We start from the raw sequence: 20,584 nt of genomic DNA, 5'->3' as shown, positions 1-20,584 counted from the left end.
TAGCACTCTTTCTTTGTGGTGTCAACTGCATGTAACTCTCCATCCTGACACAAGCAAGGAATGACTGCAACTCTTGCAGAGCATGCTTATATAGCTGAAAGTAACAGCTGATGCAATATTACGTCATTACCTACACGTGTCAATCTTATTTGATGCAACCTGTAAGAAATATTGCCATATACTTACATTATTCGGACGACAATTACAATTTTGAGGGGTGATGCACTTTCTTTGAACACCAGTGTGTATATATATATATATATATATATATATATATATTTTTTTTTTTTTTTTTTTACCCGCTTTTCAGCTGAATTAGTTTTTTTTTTTTTTTTTTGAAAATAGTAGGTTTAGAAACAGTTTAGAAATTTTAAAATTTTTCATTAAAATAATTACATCTATTAAGAATTTCAATCTGTTCAACCCAAAACTTTTTCAGAAATTAATTGCCATCATTGTAACAATTAGTGGCACTATTTAACTGCTGCCAAGTTAGATAGTGCAAGTGTATGCATGTTTGACTGAACATTCTGTGCAAGTAATCAGATATACTGTAGAGACAATTTGGTATGTTAATTAGTGTCTTATTTTGGAAGGAAGCCTGAAGCTTTTGTTGCAACAGCCAAAAAAAAAAATAATAATAAATAAATAAAATAAAATAAACACGCCACCTATTTGACTCCCTCCTCACATAGGTGCTTATCTTATTGATTTTTTTTAAATCTCCCCAAGCTCTTAGCTTCCAGAAGCCCTGGAGAACTTATTCCAGTAATAAACAACTCACTGGCTAATAGAAAACTTCCTTCAATTCATTCTAAACCTGCTGTCTAATAATATGAATTTATGGCCACTAGTCTTGTAATTGTTTGTAACAGTGAAAATTTTCACCCTTATTCATTTTACTTTCTCCTCTCAGAGCCTTGTATATGTCAAATAAGTCCCCTCTAAGGTGTTTAGTTGCCAAACTCTGCAGCCCAATTCTTTGAAGTTTCTTCATATAGATGTCCATTTGCCAATCTCACCATGCATAGGCACATTGTCTGTCTTTAGGTGCAGCCTCCATACTTGAACACAGTATTCCAGGTGCAGTCTTACACTTGCCTTATAAAGTGGGAGTATGACATCCCTAACTCCACAACACAATGTGCAATACGAGGGGGTATCAAAAAGTTCTTACCTAGAAATAATAGCCCTAGAAAGGTGAAACCTCTGAGAAACTTTAATCCTTTTCTGTGTACTCTCCATGTATAATAACACATTTCTGCCATCTATGGATCAGTTATTTAATGCGTTGATCATAGACGTCTGCACTTTTTGCCTGAAACCACGATTCCACTTCATTGATGACTTCCTGAGACGAATCAAAGTGGTATCCAGGCAATGGTTTCTTCATTTCTCGAAACAAGAAGTCTGACAGTGCTAGGTCAGGAGAATAGGGTGGGTTCACCCTAAAAAAAGTTCTCAACATCTGCATTACACAAATCCAACAGTTGGTGAGAACATTGCATTCAACATTGCTTCTGCAAAGGCGTCATCAATTTTGGAACCCATCGTGCGGAGACCTTAGACATGTGCAGATGATCATGTAAAATGCTGTGGCTAGACCTATAACTAATTCCCACTGCATTTGTGATGAAACGAATTGTCACACATCTGTCACTCAGCACCAGCTGCTCAACCTTTGCAACTGTCTCACTGTGTGTGGATGTTGATGGCTTTCCTTATCTTGGCTCATCAGAGACACTTGTATGACTGCACTGGAACTCCCATTTCCACTTTTTTACATTGTCATAGGATGGGCAATTCTGCCCATACTCAGCTTTCACTTCTTCATCAATTTCCTGAACTTTCTTGCCCTGCAAATGCAGGAACTTGATCACTGCTCGATACCTCCACTTTGTCAACCATAGCATCCTTCCTGATATTCCGGGCTCCACCTCTGGTGTACGATCACTTACGGGAATAAAATTTCACATTAGTTATTGAATATGTAGACAAATCATATTAAAAGCAGTATCTTCCTATTGATGTTTTATCTAGGTCAGGGTAAAAACCTTTTGATACCCCTCATAAATCATCAGTAGAAAACCATGGATCATCCTTGCTGCCTGCCTACACTGTTCTGAGAACTTCATGTCTGACCGTATCATAACTCACAAATCTTTCTCCTTGTACTGCATTATAGCCATAGCAACTTATGTGGCATCAAACCCCCATTATTCTTGTACTGTTTTTAATTCTTATATAACTTATATTATTTTGGGGTTGTTATTACCAAAGTGTAAGACCTTGCATTTTGCGGCACTAACACTTAGTCACTTTTCTGACCATCCCTGAAGTTTATCTCTGTCATCCTGAAGAAGCATTGTATGGAGTTGATTGTTAACTACTCTACCGATTTTGACATCATGCCCTCAATCCCACCATCATTGTCATTTAAGAAAATCAAAACAGTGGGCCTAGTATCACTCTCTGGGGAACCCCACTTTTTACATGCCTAAAGTAACCTCTCATGTAGTACATTCACTCTTTCTTCATATGGTTCTCGAGACTCTCACAGACATTCACTCAAGCTGGGCTTGCTACCTGAGATTCTAAAACACTGATGGAACTGATATTCAGGTGACACTCAACTCAAGTGGACTGAATTTTGGCAATGTCCGGTTGTTTTGTGACAACCAAATCCTCTGCTTGCACCTTCACGATGGTGGGAATGTATTAACCCTGGTTATAACCCCCATATGCAAGTCTTGAAATATGGCACCTAGTATGTTGGAGGTGACCACCCAGGTGCAAATCCTCCCGTCTCTTCCATATGATTGATATCTTTCGAGGTTATGGTGGACATAATGGCGAGATCCAATCTTTCTTACATTTCGAGGGTACAGCTCTAAAACAGTGTTCACACACCAGCCACTAGATAATCCACTAGACCAAATCTGTTGGTAACTCTCTAGGAGGCATCTGGATCAGATAGTGTATAATCTCGCTGCCTCTACTCTACCAGATAGTGATTGGAGGGAGTCCAAATAGTATGTATGATGGGTGAGGGACATTCTAGAAGCAACATTATGTCAAGGAGCTGGGTATATTCTTGTTATGTCAACCCAAATCCAAAAACTTCATTACTTCATATAACATGGCCTCTCCACCCTTTCTTAGTAATAAATACATCATGTTGTTGTTATTTGGTTTTTAGGAGCATTAGCAACTAAGGCCATATTGCTCCGGGATATGCGGTGGTCATTCCCTGACCTTTCCGCATCCTCCGTATTTGGTGGTGACGGGCTCGAACCCCGGTCTAATCAAGAAGCATGTGCTACGCACTGCTGCTCCTTCCCACCTGGCTACGGAGGTGCCTAAATACATCATGAATAGTCAAACTAATAGAACAAACTTATCTGCGAAAAGCTCTAAATCTTCCAAACACTTCCTTTTTCATTTTACAAATATAGGTGGTGTCAATTCCAATCTCAGTGATGTCTGCCAAATCCCACCTACTTTTTCTGAACAGAATCTCAGTTCTCTCAGAAAACATTGCTGTGACAGAATCCGAATTCTGTCAGAGCAGTGAATGAACAGATTCCAAATTCTGTTCATTCAACCTGCTAATCTCAGTTGTCCTAATTATTTGTTGTAAGATTCCTTTCGCTTCAAAGGTGGTATATCAGACAGGGAATATCAGAGTGCACAAGTCCACTCTGATATTCCCTGTCGGAGACATAGTAATTTGGAAAATCTTCTTTTCAATCTTCTCTGGCTTAAAATCTCTCTGCCCCATTCTGTCAAATTCATCTTTTGCCTCTATCATTTTACCAACTCGACTAATCTTTTGACTTCCTCACTCTGAAACTTAACTTTCTCCGGTCCAACTTTCCTAACGGTGAGGTAATTTTTCTTGGTGATTTTTAATGATTGGAACTCTTGATCTGATTATCAGTAGTGATTCTTCATGCATTAAGAATCTGCAAATAAAGGAACCACTAGGTGGCAGTGATCACAGTGTGCTGATGTAGGATTTACTCGAAGGTGCAACTACCATCATGCGTAAACAGAAGGGTTTTGCTTTTGTAAATGTGACTACTATGGTGGTATGAGACAGTTTATGAATTCTATACAGTGGGACCAACTTATGATGTTACCAAGTTACCAACAGCAAATTGTAAATGGAAAGCAAGCATTCAAAGAATTAATCTTGGAAGCTACTAGGCTTTTCTTACCAACTAAGAAATATTCTTTAAGGTTTAGGCCTAAATGGATGTCAGATGAACTAATGAGATGCGTGGCGGAGACAAAAAAAATGCATGGGATGCATATAAATTATCAGATGACACAGAAGCCTATGGCAGATATAAGCTGGTCTGTAATCAAGTCACAAAGGAGGTTAGGCAGGCAAAGGCAGATTACAAGAAATCTTTGGCAAAGGATGCAAAGGAAAAACAGCAAAGAGTTCTTTTTACTTATGTAAACTCTGGAAGGAAGGGGATGAATCAGATTGGTTCACTTGACATCGATGGTTCAATATTGGAGATCCTGCTCAGGTATCTGAAAAACTGAATGAGTATTTTGCATCTACATTCACACATAAGGAGTTATTCAAGGAGGGGAATGCCAGAAGTTTATCAAACTCTGGCAGTGAGCTAAATGATTTTGTAATAACTGAGAGCAAAGTGGAGGAGAAATTGTTGAAGTTAAACATAAGAAAGGCACCTGGGGTGGATGGAATCTATCTAGTTATTAAAAGAGGAGCCGTAAGCAAACCATTAGTTATAATTATGAGAGCTTTCATGGACTCAACGGAGGTCCCCATGGATGGACTGGAGTTGTGCCAATGTAACTCCAATTGACAAAGGAGAATCAAAGGGTGACACAAGTAATTACAGACCTGTTAGTTTAACTTCTGTTCCACTGAAATTAATATAATATCGGTGTTTAAATACACCATAGATAACTCTTAATAAACTACAAAGTAGTTGTTGTAGGCATCATTTGCTCTTTCTCATATTGTGCTCTGCCTTCACGACGAGTTGCCATGATATTGCACTACTTCGAATAAGTAACTCTTCACTAATAGAGAAGCTATTGTTACTTATTCTCAGTTGAGTACCACCACCCAGACAGCACTGTTTCACGGCTATTGGCCGATCATCAGTGGGTGGGCAGGTACCCTGGTAATGCAGACATGACGACCCAGTTGTGAAGTTAATCACACAATATGAGAGATGCCAAGAGGTGTAGATGTCAATATTTAAAATAAATAAATGCACAAGGCATAATGTTGCCATGATATTGCACTACTTCGAATAAGTAACTCTTCACTAATAGAGAAGGCTATTGTTACTTATTCTCAGTTGAGTACCACCACCCAGACAGCACTGTTTCACGGCTATTGGCCGATCATCAGTGGGTGGGCAGGTACCCTGGTAATGCAGACATGACGACCCAGTTGTGAAGTTAATCACACAATATGAGAGATGCCAAGAGGTGTAGATGTCAATATTTAAAATAAATAAATGCACAAGGCATAATACTTTAAGAGTTTGGTATCTATATAATATCGGTGTTTAAATACACCATAGATAACTCTTAATAAACTACAAAGTAGTTGTTGTAGGCATCATTTGCTCTTTCTCATATTGTGCTCTGCCTTCACGACGAGTTGCCATGATATTGCACTACTTCGAATAAGTAACTCTTCACTAATAGAGTGGAGTACTCAACTGAGAATAAGTAACAATAGCCTTCTCTATTAGTGAAGAGTTACTTATTCGAAGTAGTGCAATATCATGGCAACTCGTCGTGAAGGCAGAGCACAATATGAGAAAGAGCAAATGATGCCTACAACAACTACTTTGTAGTTTATTAAGAGTTATCTATGGTGTATTTAAACACCGATATTATATAGATACCAAACTCTTAAAGTATTATGCCTTGTGCATTTATTTATTTTAAATATTGACATCTACACCTCTTGGCATCTCTCATATTGTGTGATTAACTTCACAACTGGGTCGTCATGTCTGCATTACCAGGGTACCTGCCCACCCACTGATGATCGGCCAATAGCCGTGAAACAGTGCCGTCTGGGTGGTGGTACTCAACTGAGAATAAGTAACAATAGCCTTCTCTATTAGTGAAGAGTTACTTATTCGAAGTAGTGCAATATCATGGCAACTCGTCGTGAAGGCAGAGCACAATATGAGAAAGAGCAAATGATGCCTACAACAACTACTTTGTAGTTTATTAAGAGTTATCTATGGTGTATTTAAACACCGATATTATATAGATACCAAACTCTTAAAGTATTATGCCTTGTGCATTTATTTATTTTAAATACTGAAATTAATGGAAGGCACTGGTTAAAGAAACATTGCAGGTTCTTCTAGACAAGACTGCAGTTATAGTTCAGACACAGCATGGGTTTGTTGATGGGAAGTCTGTCTGACTAATTTTATTGGATACTATGATTTGGTCACAAAGGAACTGGATGTAAAAAATAATTTTGATATCATATACTTGGATTTTAGGAAAGCTTTTGATACTGTTGCACATGGAAGACAAATTGGTACAAATTGGAGCAGTATGACATTAAGGGCAAATTGCTGCTATGGATAAAGAGATGTTTGAGTGGGAGAAGGCAGAGAGCGATAATCAATTGACACTGCTCTTCATGGATTAATGTTTTTAGTGGAGTGCCTAGTGTTCGGCATTGGGTTCATTGTTGTTTTCTGTATTTATTAATGATATTGACGAAGGCATATCAGACTTAATGTCCAAGTTTGCAGACAATACGAAGGTTGGCATGGCTGTTAATGACAGTACACTACTGCAACAGGATCTAGAAAAGTTGAGCAGATGAGCTGAGAGGTGGCAACTGAAGTTTAATGTTGACAAATGTAAAGTACTGCATATGGCTAGCAGTAACCCCAGAGTAACGTATCAACTGTATGGTTCTATACTTAGGATGGTAGAGAATGAAAAGACCTGGGTGTAATTGTGCAGTGCAAGACAGTCTTCATGAGTAGCTCATCGTGTCTTGTCAATGATATACAGGAATTTTTCTAGCAGGGATAAGGAGGTGATTATCCCCTTGTTTAAGGCAATGGTTAGGCAACGTTAGGCAATGCCTTGTATAATGTATACAGGTCTGGAGGCCTCATTTTAGGAAGAATGTAGAGTTCCTGGAACTAGTACAGAGAAGGGCAACAAGGTTGGTGAATGGAACAAAGGGTTGCTCTTACAAAAAAAGTCTTAAGGTTTGCAAATTGCAGTAATCTAGTCTACGTAATCTAGTCTAGTAATCTAGTCCACGTAATCTAGTCAACATCTGTCTTTCTTGAATTTTTTTCAAATTGAAGAAAGACAGATGTTGACTAGATTATGTGGAAATTTGCCTTTAGCCAGCAGATGGTTGATTCCTGTAACAAACTTCCATCTGTCATTGTAGAAGTTGAATAAATTCTTAAACAGCTTAAATAAATTCAAGCAGAACTAGACAAACGTTTGGAGTGAATGGATGGGTGAAATGGAAAGGGTTTTTTTTTTTTTTTTTTTGATGATGCTATTTGCTTGCTTCTTTCTGCAAGCTTCTTCCTTGCATCATATACCACTGCTAATGTTAACTCCAATTGGCTTCCATTTTCTAGTTACACAGACTCAACTGGTCAAGATGCTCAGGCTTTTGCAATTACTAATGACCTTGCACAAATTTTTTACCTACCAGAATACCAGACAATCCTAACCACATAGCCAATACTCTTGATCTTTTTCTAATCCAGGTGAGTGGTCTTCTTGGCACCTCAGTTCACAACTTGGTGATGGTCTCATCTCCAATGAAGTCTCTCTCTCCCTCTCACAATGACATTCCCAACCTTGTGTTGTCTGCCATAACAAGAATGCAAAATGGGATTACCTGCAAGATTTTTTTTCTTTTTTTTTTTCCTCATCAGATTACTGTTTCAGATCTTCTGAATTCAACATTTGCTCAAATTTTGTCAGTAAAATTATTTTTGTAAGGATAAAATCCTTTATTCTACACTATACCTTAAAATCTTTTCCTTTATCTAAACCTTGATTTTCCAATAAATGTGCTAAGGCTGCTCAAGATAAGAATTTCATATCAGAATTGGTTTGCATCCAAATTTCCAGGTTCGTTTCTGCCTTCATGAAAGTGCACAACAATTGTAAGGCAGTTATTAATCAGTCTTAACTAGACTAGATTTCAAACAGGCTAAGAGTAGAAAACGTGCTTCTTGTCCAAATGGTAGCCGAACATTCTGATCTCTTGCTAAAGCTATTGGTGGCAACTTTTGCCTATCTCTGTTCCCACCTCTGTCAAAAGCAGATGGTTCTGTTGCCACCTCAGCTAAAGATACCCTGCTAGCATCTTACTTTTCTTTTAACTCTTGTATTGATGATCATGGTAAAATACCTCCTTCCATTCCAAGTACACTCCATTCAGTGCCTCATGTGCTCTTCCATCAGGCGCCTCCGTAGCCAGGTGGGAAGGAGCAGCAGCAACAGTGCGTAGCACACGCTTCTTGATTAGACCGGGGTTCGAGCCCGTCACCACCAAATACGAGGATGCGGAAAGGTCAGGGAATGACCACCGCATATCCCGGAGCAATATGGCCTTAGTTGCTAATGCTCCTAAAAAAACCAATAACAAATAACAGCTCTTCCATCATATGGATGTCAGAAGAATTTTGAACAGTCTTGATACCAAGACTGTTCTCCACTTGTTCTTGAAACCAGTGCTCCTGAGTTTTTTTTTTTTTTTATGAAAACCCTAAACACGAGAGGTATTAGAACCCATAGTACTTAGTACCATGCTTGGGTAGGAGGTTGAGAAGACAAAAGAAGATATTTGTTAACATTAGACTTGAACTTCTGTAGACTGTAATTTTCAGGAAATACGTATGAAGGAAGGTTTTTCCAGAAAACAGCACTTGAATGAATAAATGAGAAAGATGAAAAGTTGGTTCTGTGAGTTTGAAGTTGGACAGTAAATGAATGTTGGCTGGTGGCGGCACATGTTCAGATCGTTTTGAAAGAGAGAGTGGGAATTATAGAAGCCAATTCAGAAGAACAGTGCCCATAGAAGTATCTGTAGAAAAGGCATCCAGCACAAGCAGTAGGTCTATGAGACAGAGTGGAGAGCTTATGCTAGAGATGAGTCATTAATTAACTTAACTGCCCTCTTCTGAATGGAATCTAGAAGCGTGAGAGAGGTTATGGGGGCACCACCCCAGATGTGGGAACAATATTCCATGGTAGGGCGAATCTACAATTTGTACAGAGTGAACAGCTGTTTGGAAGAAAAGTAACACCGAGAGCAAAAGAGAAAACCAAGTTTTTTCGATGCAGAGGAAGCAATATTTGTAATGTGCTTGTGCCAAGAGAGATTAGAAGTCAGGGTAATCCCCAAAAGAGATATATCATTTTGACTAGAAATCAGTGTCAGATAAGCATAGGAGCAGAAGAGTCCTTTTTGTAAGATATAAGACAAGACTGAGTTTTAGAAGGATCGAAATCAACTAAGTTGTCTTTGCCCCACTGGAGATCGGCATTTAAGGAATTGGTGGCGGATATTCGAGAAGTTGAAGCTGATTGAGCAGAACAAGGTTTTTTAAAATGGAAAGTGGAATGCAATGTGCTGTCATCGGCAAAACTAGGATAGGATTTCCAGTCAATGGAAGAAGGTCATTAATATACAAGAGGAAAAGAGTGGGGGAAAGAACTGAACCTTAGGGGACACCAGCATTTGTGGAGAAGTTAGACGACAGAGAGCCATCTACCATCAACCTCAGTGAGCGATCAGAGAGAAAACTGGATAACCAATTACAAAAAACAGTTGGCGAACCATAAGGTGGAAGCTTGTTTAGAAGACCTTTATGCCACACACATTTGAAAGTCTTCGATATGTCAAAAACAACTGCTTGTGTTTTACCAAGTTTCCATTGAATTTGTCCATAAATGGGTAACACAAGCTGGAATATCACCAGTGGATCGATACTGACTGAATCCATACTGGCGATTGTTGATAGATGGAAGGTTTCTAGGTAGTTTAAGAGTTGGTAGTTAATTGATTTCTCCATTACTTTAGAAAAAGTAGAAGTAATTGCAGTGGGGACTATAATTGGATGGGAGGGACTTGTCACCCTTTTTAGGAACTGGCGATATGAGCAGAGTTCCAAGCAGAAGGAAAAACACCTTTGGAATAAGAAAGTGAAAAAAGACAGCCAAGAACAGGAGTAAGTTCAGGAGCACAGGTTTTGAGAACACGTGGAGAAATACCATCAGGACCTGGAGCTTTCTTACCATCGAGATTGCTCAAAATCCTTCTGACATTCTTTTGACGGAACATCACACGAGGCATTGAATGGAGCATGTTGGGAATGGTGGGAGGTGTTTTACCAAGATCATTATTATACGAGTTGGAAGAAAAATGGGATGCTAGCAGGTCAGCTTTATCCTTGGCTGAAGTGACAACAGAACCATCTGGTTTTGACAGAGGTGGGAGCAGAGATGGGCAAAAGTTGTGGCCAATAGCTTTGGCAAGAGACCAGAATGCTCTGCTACCATTAGGGCAAGAAGCAAGTTTTCTACTCTTAGCTTGTTCAAAATCTATTTTGGACTGAATAATGAATGCTTTACGATTGTTGCGAGCTTTGGTGTAGGCAGAAAATGAAACTGAAGAATTGGAAACAAGCCAATTACGATATGCAACATTCTTCTCGTGAACAGCCTTAGCGCATTTATTGGAAAACCAAGTTTTAGATAAAGGACAAGATTTTAAAGTGGAGTGTGGAATAAAGGATTCCATTCCTACATGAATAATTTCACTGACACGATCAGAACAAACGTTGGCATCAAAAGTTTTGAAACAGTAGTCCGACCAAGGAAAAGAAGAAAAGAAATCTTGCAGGTCATCCCATTTTGCATTCTTGTAATGCCAAACAATGCGAGGTTGGGAATAGCCATGAGATAAAGGCTCCATTGGAGAAGAGACAATCACCAAGCTGTGATCTGAGGTATCTAAAGGACCACTCACTTTGACCGTGTACTTAGAAGGGTTGTTTGTGAGAAAAAGATCAAACATGTTGGCTGTATGGTTAGGATTGTCCAGTATTCTTGTAGGTAAATGTACAATCTGTGCAAGGTCATTAGAAATTGCAAAAGCCTCAACATCTCGACCAGCTGGGTCAGTGTGACCAGAAAACGGAAGCCAGCTTGAGTTGTGAACATTAAAATCACCAAGGAACATTACCTCACTGTTAGGAAAGTTGGACTGGAGAAAGTCAAGTTGCAAAGAGAGGAAGTCAAAGAGCTCCAAGTGATTAGTGGAGTTGGGAGAATGGTAGAGACAGCAAATGAATTTGACACAATTAGGTAGAGAAATTTTAAGCCAGAGAAGATCGAAGAGAGGACATTCCAAATTACTAATTCTCTGACAAGGAATAACAGAATGGACATATGCACAAGTACCACCTTTGAGGCCGTACTTGTGCATATGTATGCATATGGGAGGACATGCTGTATGAAGTAATGAAATTTTTGGATTGGCGTACACATGGTAAGAATATACCCAGATCCTTGACATAACATGGCCTTGACAATGCTCCCCGTATACACACTTCTCGGACTCCTTCCAGTCACTATCTGGCAGAGTAGAGGTAGCAAGATTATACACTATCTGATCCGGAAGCCTCCTAAAGAGTTACCTATAGGTAACTCTTTAGGAGGCTTCCGGATCAGATAGTGTATAATCCTATAGAGTTACCTATAGGTTCAGTCCGGTGTACTAACTAGCGGCTGGCCTGCAAACACCATTTTAGAGCTGCACCATCGAAATGTAAGGAAGATTGGATCTCGCCATGATGTTCATCATAACCTCAAAGGTCATCAATCATACTGCATGGTGGAAGAGATGGGGAAGAGTTGACTGGAACTTAGCTCTGGGGACTAAACATGGGTTCCACCACTTCAAGCCTCCAGTAAGCAAAGTGGTGGTATTGCACCGGTTTAATGAAATTCATCTACCACCTAGTATTACCTGGTAACACAGAGGGGCGGTATTCCTCCATGTGGTGTGGGCGATCTCAACCCCTGCTTATGTTGGTTCCTACCTGGGTGGTCACCCATCATGTGCTTGTGCATGGAGGTTATACCCAGGATTACTAACAGTCCCACCATCGTGAAGGTGCAAGCAGAGGATTTGGCTGTCACAGACCGTCCGGACTTCGCCGAAATTGGGTCTACTTGACTTGAATGTCACCCGAATATCAGTTCCATCAGCGTTTTAGACTCCCAGGTAGCCAGTACAGCTTGTCTGGCATATTTGAGAGAATGCCTGTGACATCCTCAAGGACCAAACCTTTTTACGCCTTTTTACACTTTCTTATTCCACAAGTTCTTTCCCTTCTGCTTGGAAATTTCTCATATCCAGCCAGTTCCTAAAATGTGTGAAAATTCCCTTCCATCCAATTATCATAAACAGTGGAGAAATCAGTTAACTGCCAACTTTTTAACTGTCTAGAAATCTTCCACTGATCAGTGATCCAGTATGGATTCAATCAGGATTGATCCACTGGTGATATTCTGGCTTATTTTACTCATCAATAAACAAATTCAAGGGAAAAGTTTAACAAAACTCAAGCAGTTGCTTTTGATATTTCAAAGGGTTTTGATTGTGTTTGGCTTAAGTCTCCCAAATAAGCCTCCATCTTATGTTTTGCCATCTGTTTTTTGTAATTAGGTATTCAGTTTTCTCTCTGACCTCTCACCACAGGTGGTCGACAGCTCTCTGTCTTCTAACTTCTCCACTAATCCAGGTGTTCCTCAAACTTTGGTTTTCTCTCCCACTCTTTTCCTTTTGTATATCGATGACCTTCTCCCCTTGTCAGGAAATCATATCCATAGGTTTGCTGATGACAGCACAGTGCATTCCACCTTCCAGTTTGAGAAACCTTGCCCTGCACAAACAGATTCAAATTTTCGAATATCTACTACCAATTCCCCCAAATGCTGATCCTCAGGTAATTCTCCAGTGAGGCAAAGGTAACTTAGTTGGTTTCAATCCTTCTAAAAGTCAGTCAGTCGTCTTATATCTCACAAAAAGGTTTCTTCTGCTCCTATGCTTACCTTTGATGACACTCAGATATCTAGACAAGATCACACATCTCTATTACCCTGACTTCTAATCTGTCTTGTCATAACCACATCACATGTATTGTTTCCTCTGCATCTGAAAAACTGGATTTTTCTCTTTCACTTAGAGTGTTATTTTTTCTTTCAGATATCTGTACAAATCGCAAAACCTTCCTGCCATTGAATATTGTTCTCATATCTTGCTTGGTGCCCATAAAACCACTCTCAGGCTTCTAGATTCCATTCAAAAGAGGGCATTTAGGTTAATTAAGGTTAAATAAATGAAAAAGGACCAGGGTATATATGCCAGGGGCAGAAGTTGATGACATTGTAGAGCAGATATTATCTTTTAGGGGCACAACAGGTGATATTTTTGTACATGTTGGCACTAATGACATTAAGAGTAGGAGATCCACATTCTTATATAACAAGTATAGGACAATGTTGAAAAAAAGTCATGAGTTAGGGTTAAATTTGAAGGTGCCTGCAATCCTGCCCAGACACTATAGAAAGGATCATACGATGAGAACCTTTGCAATTAATTGAGCCCTGGAGAGATTGTGCAAATGTTCACGAGGCAGAATTTTTCTCACTATGGTCTGTTCTTTTTAACAGTAGAGACTGTTTCTACAAGGATAGGATACACTTAAATAGAAAGGGTGCAAGAATATGCACTGATGCTGTTGAGGCAGTGTAGGGGGAGTTGGGAAACTGCTAGTTTAGGGGATACACAGACTAGTATATTAACAATAGCTGCAAACAGAGGTAAAAGTGATTCTTGCGCTGCTTCTATTGAAATGACCAGCAGCAGCCTTGAAAGTGCTGGGGATTTCAAGGACTGCTGGGAGTCATTATGGAATAGGCAATTACACTGGCTGTGTTAAGGTAACTAAGAGTAAGAACAGGTGCATGTATACTTGCATGTACACCAATGCTAGGTACATAGTAAATAAAATTGATGAATTTGAAGTGCTGGTCAAGACGTCAGATGAAGACATTGTTGGAATATCAAAGACACTGTGTCACCCAGTTATAAGGGATGCAGAATTTGAATATGGGGATTACAATATATATAGAAAGGATATTGTGTACATTGTCAAGTGGCAATGGGGGTTTCTACTACAAACTACGTGTGAGTTTTAGTGTTAGCTTGCCTAGTGTAATGTTGGGTTGTGTTAGCCTGTTGTTCCTCCGGTATATAGCCGGGGGTCCCTAATGGGTCCCACGTTGCCTGTCCTTGCCTTGGGGATGTAGCTGGAGTGTAGCACAGGTAGAAAGTTCTCTGGCAGGGGTGAACCCTGGAGTGTGCCTGAACTGGCCAGGGAGAATCCTAGGGGGGAAAAAACCACTAGAAGAGGAAAGCATGAAAGGGGATGACAGTGAAGAGGCAGGAAACAGATGAAGATTAAGGTGGACAATAGGAAAGCTGTCTGCCTGGGAATAAGAAGTTAAAGGGACAGAGGGACACCTCTGTGGAAGAAGCACATTCTCACACAAGGGGACAGGCCTGTTAAGAAAAAGTAAAAGGTTTGTGGTGGTAGGGTCCACCAAGGGAAAGGTTGGAATGAGAGATAGGACTGTGGAGGAAGAAAGTCATAAGGTCAGAGTGCTCTGTGTGTGGGGGAGCCTCCTCAGTGCAGCTCTGCATGATATCCTAAACTGGCCAGACTAGTTGTTTTTTTTTTATTAATCATTTAGGTGTAGACTAGTAGGTAACAACGGACAACAATCACTCACTCATGTGCCTCCTTTCATATATCATCATACACTCAGAGACAGGACACAGGTACCACATAACTAAACACAACTATCAAGACATCTGCACTTTTTTTTTTTTTGACTCATCACGATTACATTCATTTAGCCACTGTACACTTTACACAGGTGACTTTACTTGCACTCACATTTGTATATCTTAACCTGGAAATAAACTTTTTTTTTATACACACATCACATTCAAGGTGTGACAATTAACATCTATCAAAAATTCTCATTCGCTCCTCATTCACACAGTACCCTGAATAAAATAGACATAGTGCACACACACATTTTATAGATATTTTTCTCTCCAGGCTAAATTGACTTATTTTCCACCCAGTAAGTTACACATGTCAATACTAACTACACTATTACATATATTCAATCACACTTAACATACACTCCATCAAAAACATTTCTTTTTGTACTTGCAGTGGGTGGGAAACATTCTAGCTGTCCAGTCATTATCAATAGTTGGATACTATGATACTGACAGATGGATACTAGTCACAGTCAGGGAGAGGAACTTTTCAAGGTAGAGGTGGGGTGTCACACTTTAGGTTGTAACTGCATAGTTGCTTCTCCAAGTCTCAAAAGCTTTTTGATAAAATTCAGAGAAGGCCATGTAATGCATCTCATGAGAGATGAGAAGTTATTCATTTCCGCAGCTTATGGATCTTATTTTTGTCACGAGTATACATATGTGGGGATGATAATTGAGGCAATTGTATAAGACCTGGACTCAATCTTCATCAGCACCACAGGTAAATTTTGAGTCATGTGTGAGGCCAAGTTGAAAGTTTTACATTCAGGGAGCCAAGTCCCATTAGCAAAAATGTAGTGTATAAGCCTGGTGCAAACCTGGGTGGAGGTTTGGGGGGAGACCAGGGTTATCTGTTGCAAGAAACTCCTAGTGACATCCCCTTTATCTGACTGGTCCCATCTATCTTGCCATTGCTGGTATAGACAGGTCAGTATCCTTTTCCTGTTTAGGATCAGCTGTTAGGTCTATGTTGATCCCTTAGCAGGGATCAACATAGACCTAACAACTTAGTAGGGATCTGCCTTCTTAGCCTATAGTTGATGCCTCTGAGGGGGGGGTGCTGACCTTGAGACATTCCCTGGTAATTGTAAGTAGGATGACAGATGGATACTAGTTTAGAATACTAGGATACCAGTTTAATTATCAATGGATACTAGTTTAGCTCTATTGTTGACTAGTAACATTCTAGGGAACCAGCCCCGTAATTACTGGGAGGAAGATAGCCTTATAACGATAGCTAAAGTCTTCCTTTTTAAATCCCAGTTGGCTCTACTTATTCTGGCAATTATGCCAGCATACCATCTCACTTTTTTACCAACATTTGTTAGATGAGGATGAAATGTTAGCTTGGAGTCAAAGATGACTCCAAGGTATTTTAGTTATATTGTTAGGGCTATTGTTTTTCCTGAAATCTTTATCAGAGGTGATCTTAATTTGCCTTTTAGTAGGATGGATTTAATTTTTGTACTAGAAATTACCAGCTTATGGGTTTGTGCCCAGTTCTATAGAAGGTTCAGGGCATGATCTGCCTGGTCTTCCAGAGCCCTTCTGGTATTACTCTTCACAGAACTGGGTCATCTGCAAAGGTGATCTTGTCCAATTGGGCTATGTCATCCTCCAGGAACTTGTCCAGCACCAGGTTTCAAAAACAGGGACCCAGCACTGAACCCTGAGGGTATCTACATGCTGGTATTCCACAGGTTCTGTGGAATACCAGCATGTAGTATTTTCTTGAGGATGCTGGGCCACCATAAGGTATCAAAGGCACCAGCAAAATCAATTGAAATAGCCAGCATGTAGGTTTCCTGGGTGGTTTGGGCTGCAGTCATTTGTTCATTGCATCCTTGGTTAAACATCCATGTTTTAAGCCAAACTGTTGACCAATCAAAGGTTTGCATTCAGATAATGTGCTTCTAAGTGGTACTGAGCTTTTCCAACAAGACTATTGGCTTGTGAGATTTAGGATAATTTGGAGGTTTTACTGGATTCTTTTTGATTAATCTCAAGTTTGCTAGTTTCCATGTGGTAGGAAATATACCTTTGCTTAGACAGTTATTAAATAGTTGGATTAGACATTGAGACTGACTTTTGGCAAGGATTTTTATCATTTCTGGTTCAATTAAATCATTCTCTAGTCATTTCTTTTCCTTGATTCTATTAAGAGCATTTGTTAGTTCTGCTATTGTGATCTAGAAAAGTCAGACAGATGGCAACTGAAGTTTAACATTGAGAAATGCAAAGTATTGCATATGGGTATCAGTAACCCCAGTGTAATGTACCAATTGTGGCACCACACTGAGAGTAGTGTAAAATGATAAAGATCTAGAGGTAATTGTGCAGTCTGATATGAAGTTCTCTGAACAGTGCAGACATGCTGCCAGGACAGCTCATGGGGTTTTGTTAATGCTATACAGCAATTTTGCTAGCAGGTATAAGGAAGTGATTTTATCCCATTTTATAAGGCAGTAGTCAGGCCTTCAGTACTGCATTCATGTCTGGTGGTCTCATTTTTGAAGGATGTAGAGCTGCTGGAATATGTACAGAGAAGGTCAATGAAATTGGTGAGGGGAACAAAGTAGTGCTCTTACCTAAAAAGGCTTCAGTTCTGCAAATTGCAGCTTCTGATGACTATGCAGCTGTGAGGTTATCTGATTGAGATGTTTAAGGTTTGAATGGATTGAGCAGCTCGATGCTGATAGAATTCTTCCTCTTACTCAGATTACACACAAATGAGGGAGGCACAAATTCAAATTGAAGAATGTTTTCAGAATAGATGTGTGGAATTTTGCATTTAGCCAGAGAGTGGTTGATTGCTGGAACAAACTTCCATCTGTTCTGGAAGTTGATAGCTTAAATAAATTCAAATAAGAACTAGACAAACTATTGGAAGGAGTGATTAGGTGAAATGGAAAGTGTTGTTTTTTTTTCCTCCCCTCTGGCTGTTGTTGTATAAGCTTGCTTTATTTTCCACAACTTATGCTTATGGTGAGTTTCCTTTCCACTTGCTCCAATCAGTTGGAGGCAAATTGAAATCGCCCATCACAAGGCATTTACTCTTGTTCACTCATTTCATTCCACAGTCTTCTGGTCTATAGATTACTTATACCCATCTCATATTTTTGCTTCAAACTAACTCACACCACACAGATTCTTACTATTATATGTGGCGCCTCCGTAGCCAGGTAGGCAGGAGCGGCAGTGCGTAGCACACACTTCTTGATTAGACCGGGGTTCGAGCCAGTGACCACCAAATATGGAGGATGTGGAAAGGTCAGGGAATGACCACCATATCCCCGGAGCAATATGGCCTTAGTTGCTAATTCTCCTAAAAAAAAAAAACCAAACCAAACTATTATATGTAACTTCTGAATCTGCAAAAGTATTTGTTACACTCAGGCTGCCTTTGATGAGAAGCATAATCCCACCCCACCTATTTTCCGTACCTTTTAAATACATTGTACATACCATAATGAGACTCATTCTATAGGGTTGCACCATATGCCCATTAGCCCTGTTATGTCAACATTAGTTTTCCTAACCAGGAGTTCAAATTCACTGATTTTATTGACAAGACTCCTGACATTATTGTAAACACAGGTATAGTAAACTGTAAATTGTCTTCTTGTATAGTATACTACCCTGATACAACCCTTGAAGTCATTTAAGGTTGCCTCCCTAACATTTGTTTTCTGCTGATTTTAAACGTCACTACCCTTAAAACGTCTTGCCAACATTGGCTGTTGTGGCAATAAACAAGAATTCTTGAGATGTTTGCAAGCATTACTTTGACTTCGGATAAACGTCTCTCTCTCTCTATCTCTCTCTCCCCCCCCCCCATGCTTTTAAATCAAGTCTGGAATTTGGGGCGCCTCCATAGCCGGGTGGGAAGGAGCAACAGTGCGTAGCACACGCTCTTAATCAATCTTGATTAGACCTGGGTTCGAGCCCGTCACCACCAAATATGGAGGATGCGGAAAGGTCAGGGAATGACCACTGCATATTCCTGGAGCAATATGGCCTTAGTTGCTAATGCTGCTAAAAACCAAACAACAAACAAACATCTGGAATTTGAACTGTGTTTGGTGGGCCCAGATGTTCATCATCTTCCAGTGATTCTCTTCGATGGGGAAAAAAAATTTTGCCACTCAGATACATGTGCACAAGACAGAGAATTCTCTCCATATACTTGCTTCATCATTTGAAGCATTTCTGTGGCACGTTTCTCCAATCAAACACAAAACTTGATGTTTTCTCTTTGTTCTATTGATCCTCCACAACACGGACACAGGAGGGATGTGTAATTCAGCTCGCACTACATTCTGAAATTTCTGCTGACCTTGACGGCAGTGCTCTACGAACAATCACTCTTTCATTTCCCTGCTTGCTTCTAGTAGATGGCAGCACTAGCACTCATAACATCAATCTTGTTTTCCAATTGCCAAATTGTGTATACTTGATAATTTTATATTGCAAATTATGAAAAAAAAAACTAAACAAACATCTGATTAATTTTAATTTATTACTATTTATTTACTTTTCATCGCAGGTTATTGTAATACATTAATTAGTGTTTTTGGTGGATGCATAAAGTAGGTTTTCATTTCCATAGTTAATGTTTTCTTTTCTGTTTGAAGCTGGTAGCATTTGCTGTGGTAAGTGAGTTATTACTTAATTCCGTGTAATATCTCCTCTAATTGTCTATTTATCATGACTAATGATGATTTTAATTATTTTAGCCATTCGGCCCAGAAATGACTGATACTTATGTCTATATTTATTGCTTGCATTGGATAGTCATTTCCTGATGCAGTTATCTGTACAACAATCTTCTGTTTTCTATCTTTTTTTTCTTTTCTTTTTTTTTTTTTTTTTTTTAAATTTTTTTACCCTTTTCCTCCCTTATCCCTTTTTTTTTTTGCTTTTCAATCTGCAAACTCCTGTTTATATTTTGAGAGCTTTGTATGAGCATTTTACGTATTTGTGCAATGCAGTGTTGTCCCCCAAGGACCTGTTGAATGGGTGTGCACTGCCCAGTAAATTTAACTGACTGCCCGGCTAAAATTTAACCAATTCTCACGATACTGTATGGTCTACTCGCTGCTCTTAATCAATATTAATTTGAATATACTATGCGATCCGAGGTCAATGTGACAGGAGCATATGATGTTAAATTATGCAATTAATTTTCTCTTTGTATCACTTAAGTCACATTTATAAATAACAAAAAATTGTATAATATTGCAAACTATTACACTTCCCCATCTGGCTGGCAAAATTTTCTGTGGAGAACACTGAATGTTATTAGTATTAGTAGTGGCAAATGATGCACAGATGCAGCATCAGCCAAATGAAAAAAAAAAAAAAAAAAGAACCCCCTATCCACTTCACCTATCCATCCATCCCCCTCTAATAATTTGTTTAATTTCTTCTTAAATTTATTTGAGCTATCCACATCTGCAATGCCAGATGGAAGTTTGTTCTAACTATCGGTCACTCTCTAGCTGAACACAAGTTTCTGCAGATCTATCCTGCATCCACTCTTTTTCAATTTGTCTTGTGTTTTGTCTGAGAAAGATATTTCTAAATATGTTTTGAAAATGTTTTTGATGTTGAATTTTTGTATGCAGCACTCAC

General features: G+C 39.3%; 1 protein-coding gene across 1 annotated transcript in view; it reads left to right on the top strand.

Moving 5' to 3' along the window:
* LOC150086896 (PX domain-containing protein kinase-like protein) overlaps positions 1-20,584 on the top strand; it is a 257,528-nt gene that overhangs the window by 143,721 nt on the left and 93,223 nt on the right. The window lies entirely within an intron of this gene.

The sequence above is a fragment of the Mastigoproctus giganteus genome, chromosome 4 (genome assembly GCF_048544385.1).
Source record: "Mastigoproctus giganteus isolate SK-2022 chromosome 4, ASM4854438v1, whole genome shotgun sequence".
Classification (NCBI taxonomy): domain Eukaryota; kingdom Metazoa; phylum Arthropoda; class Arachnida; order Uropygi; family Thelyphonidae; genus Mastigoproctus; species Mastigoproctus giganteus.
The sequence above is the reverse complement of the archived record's forward strand: the minus strand, read 5'-3'. Positions and strand labels throughout refer to the sequence as shown.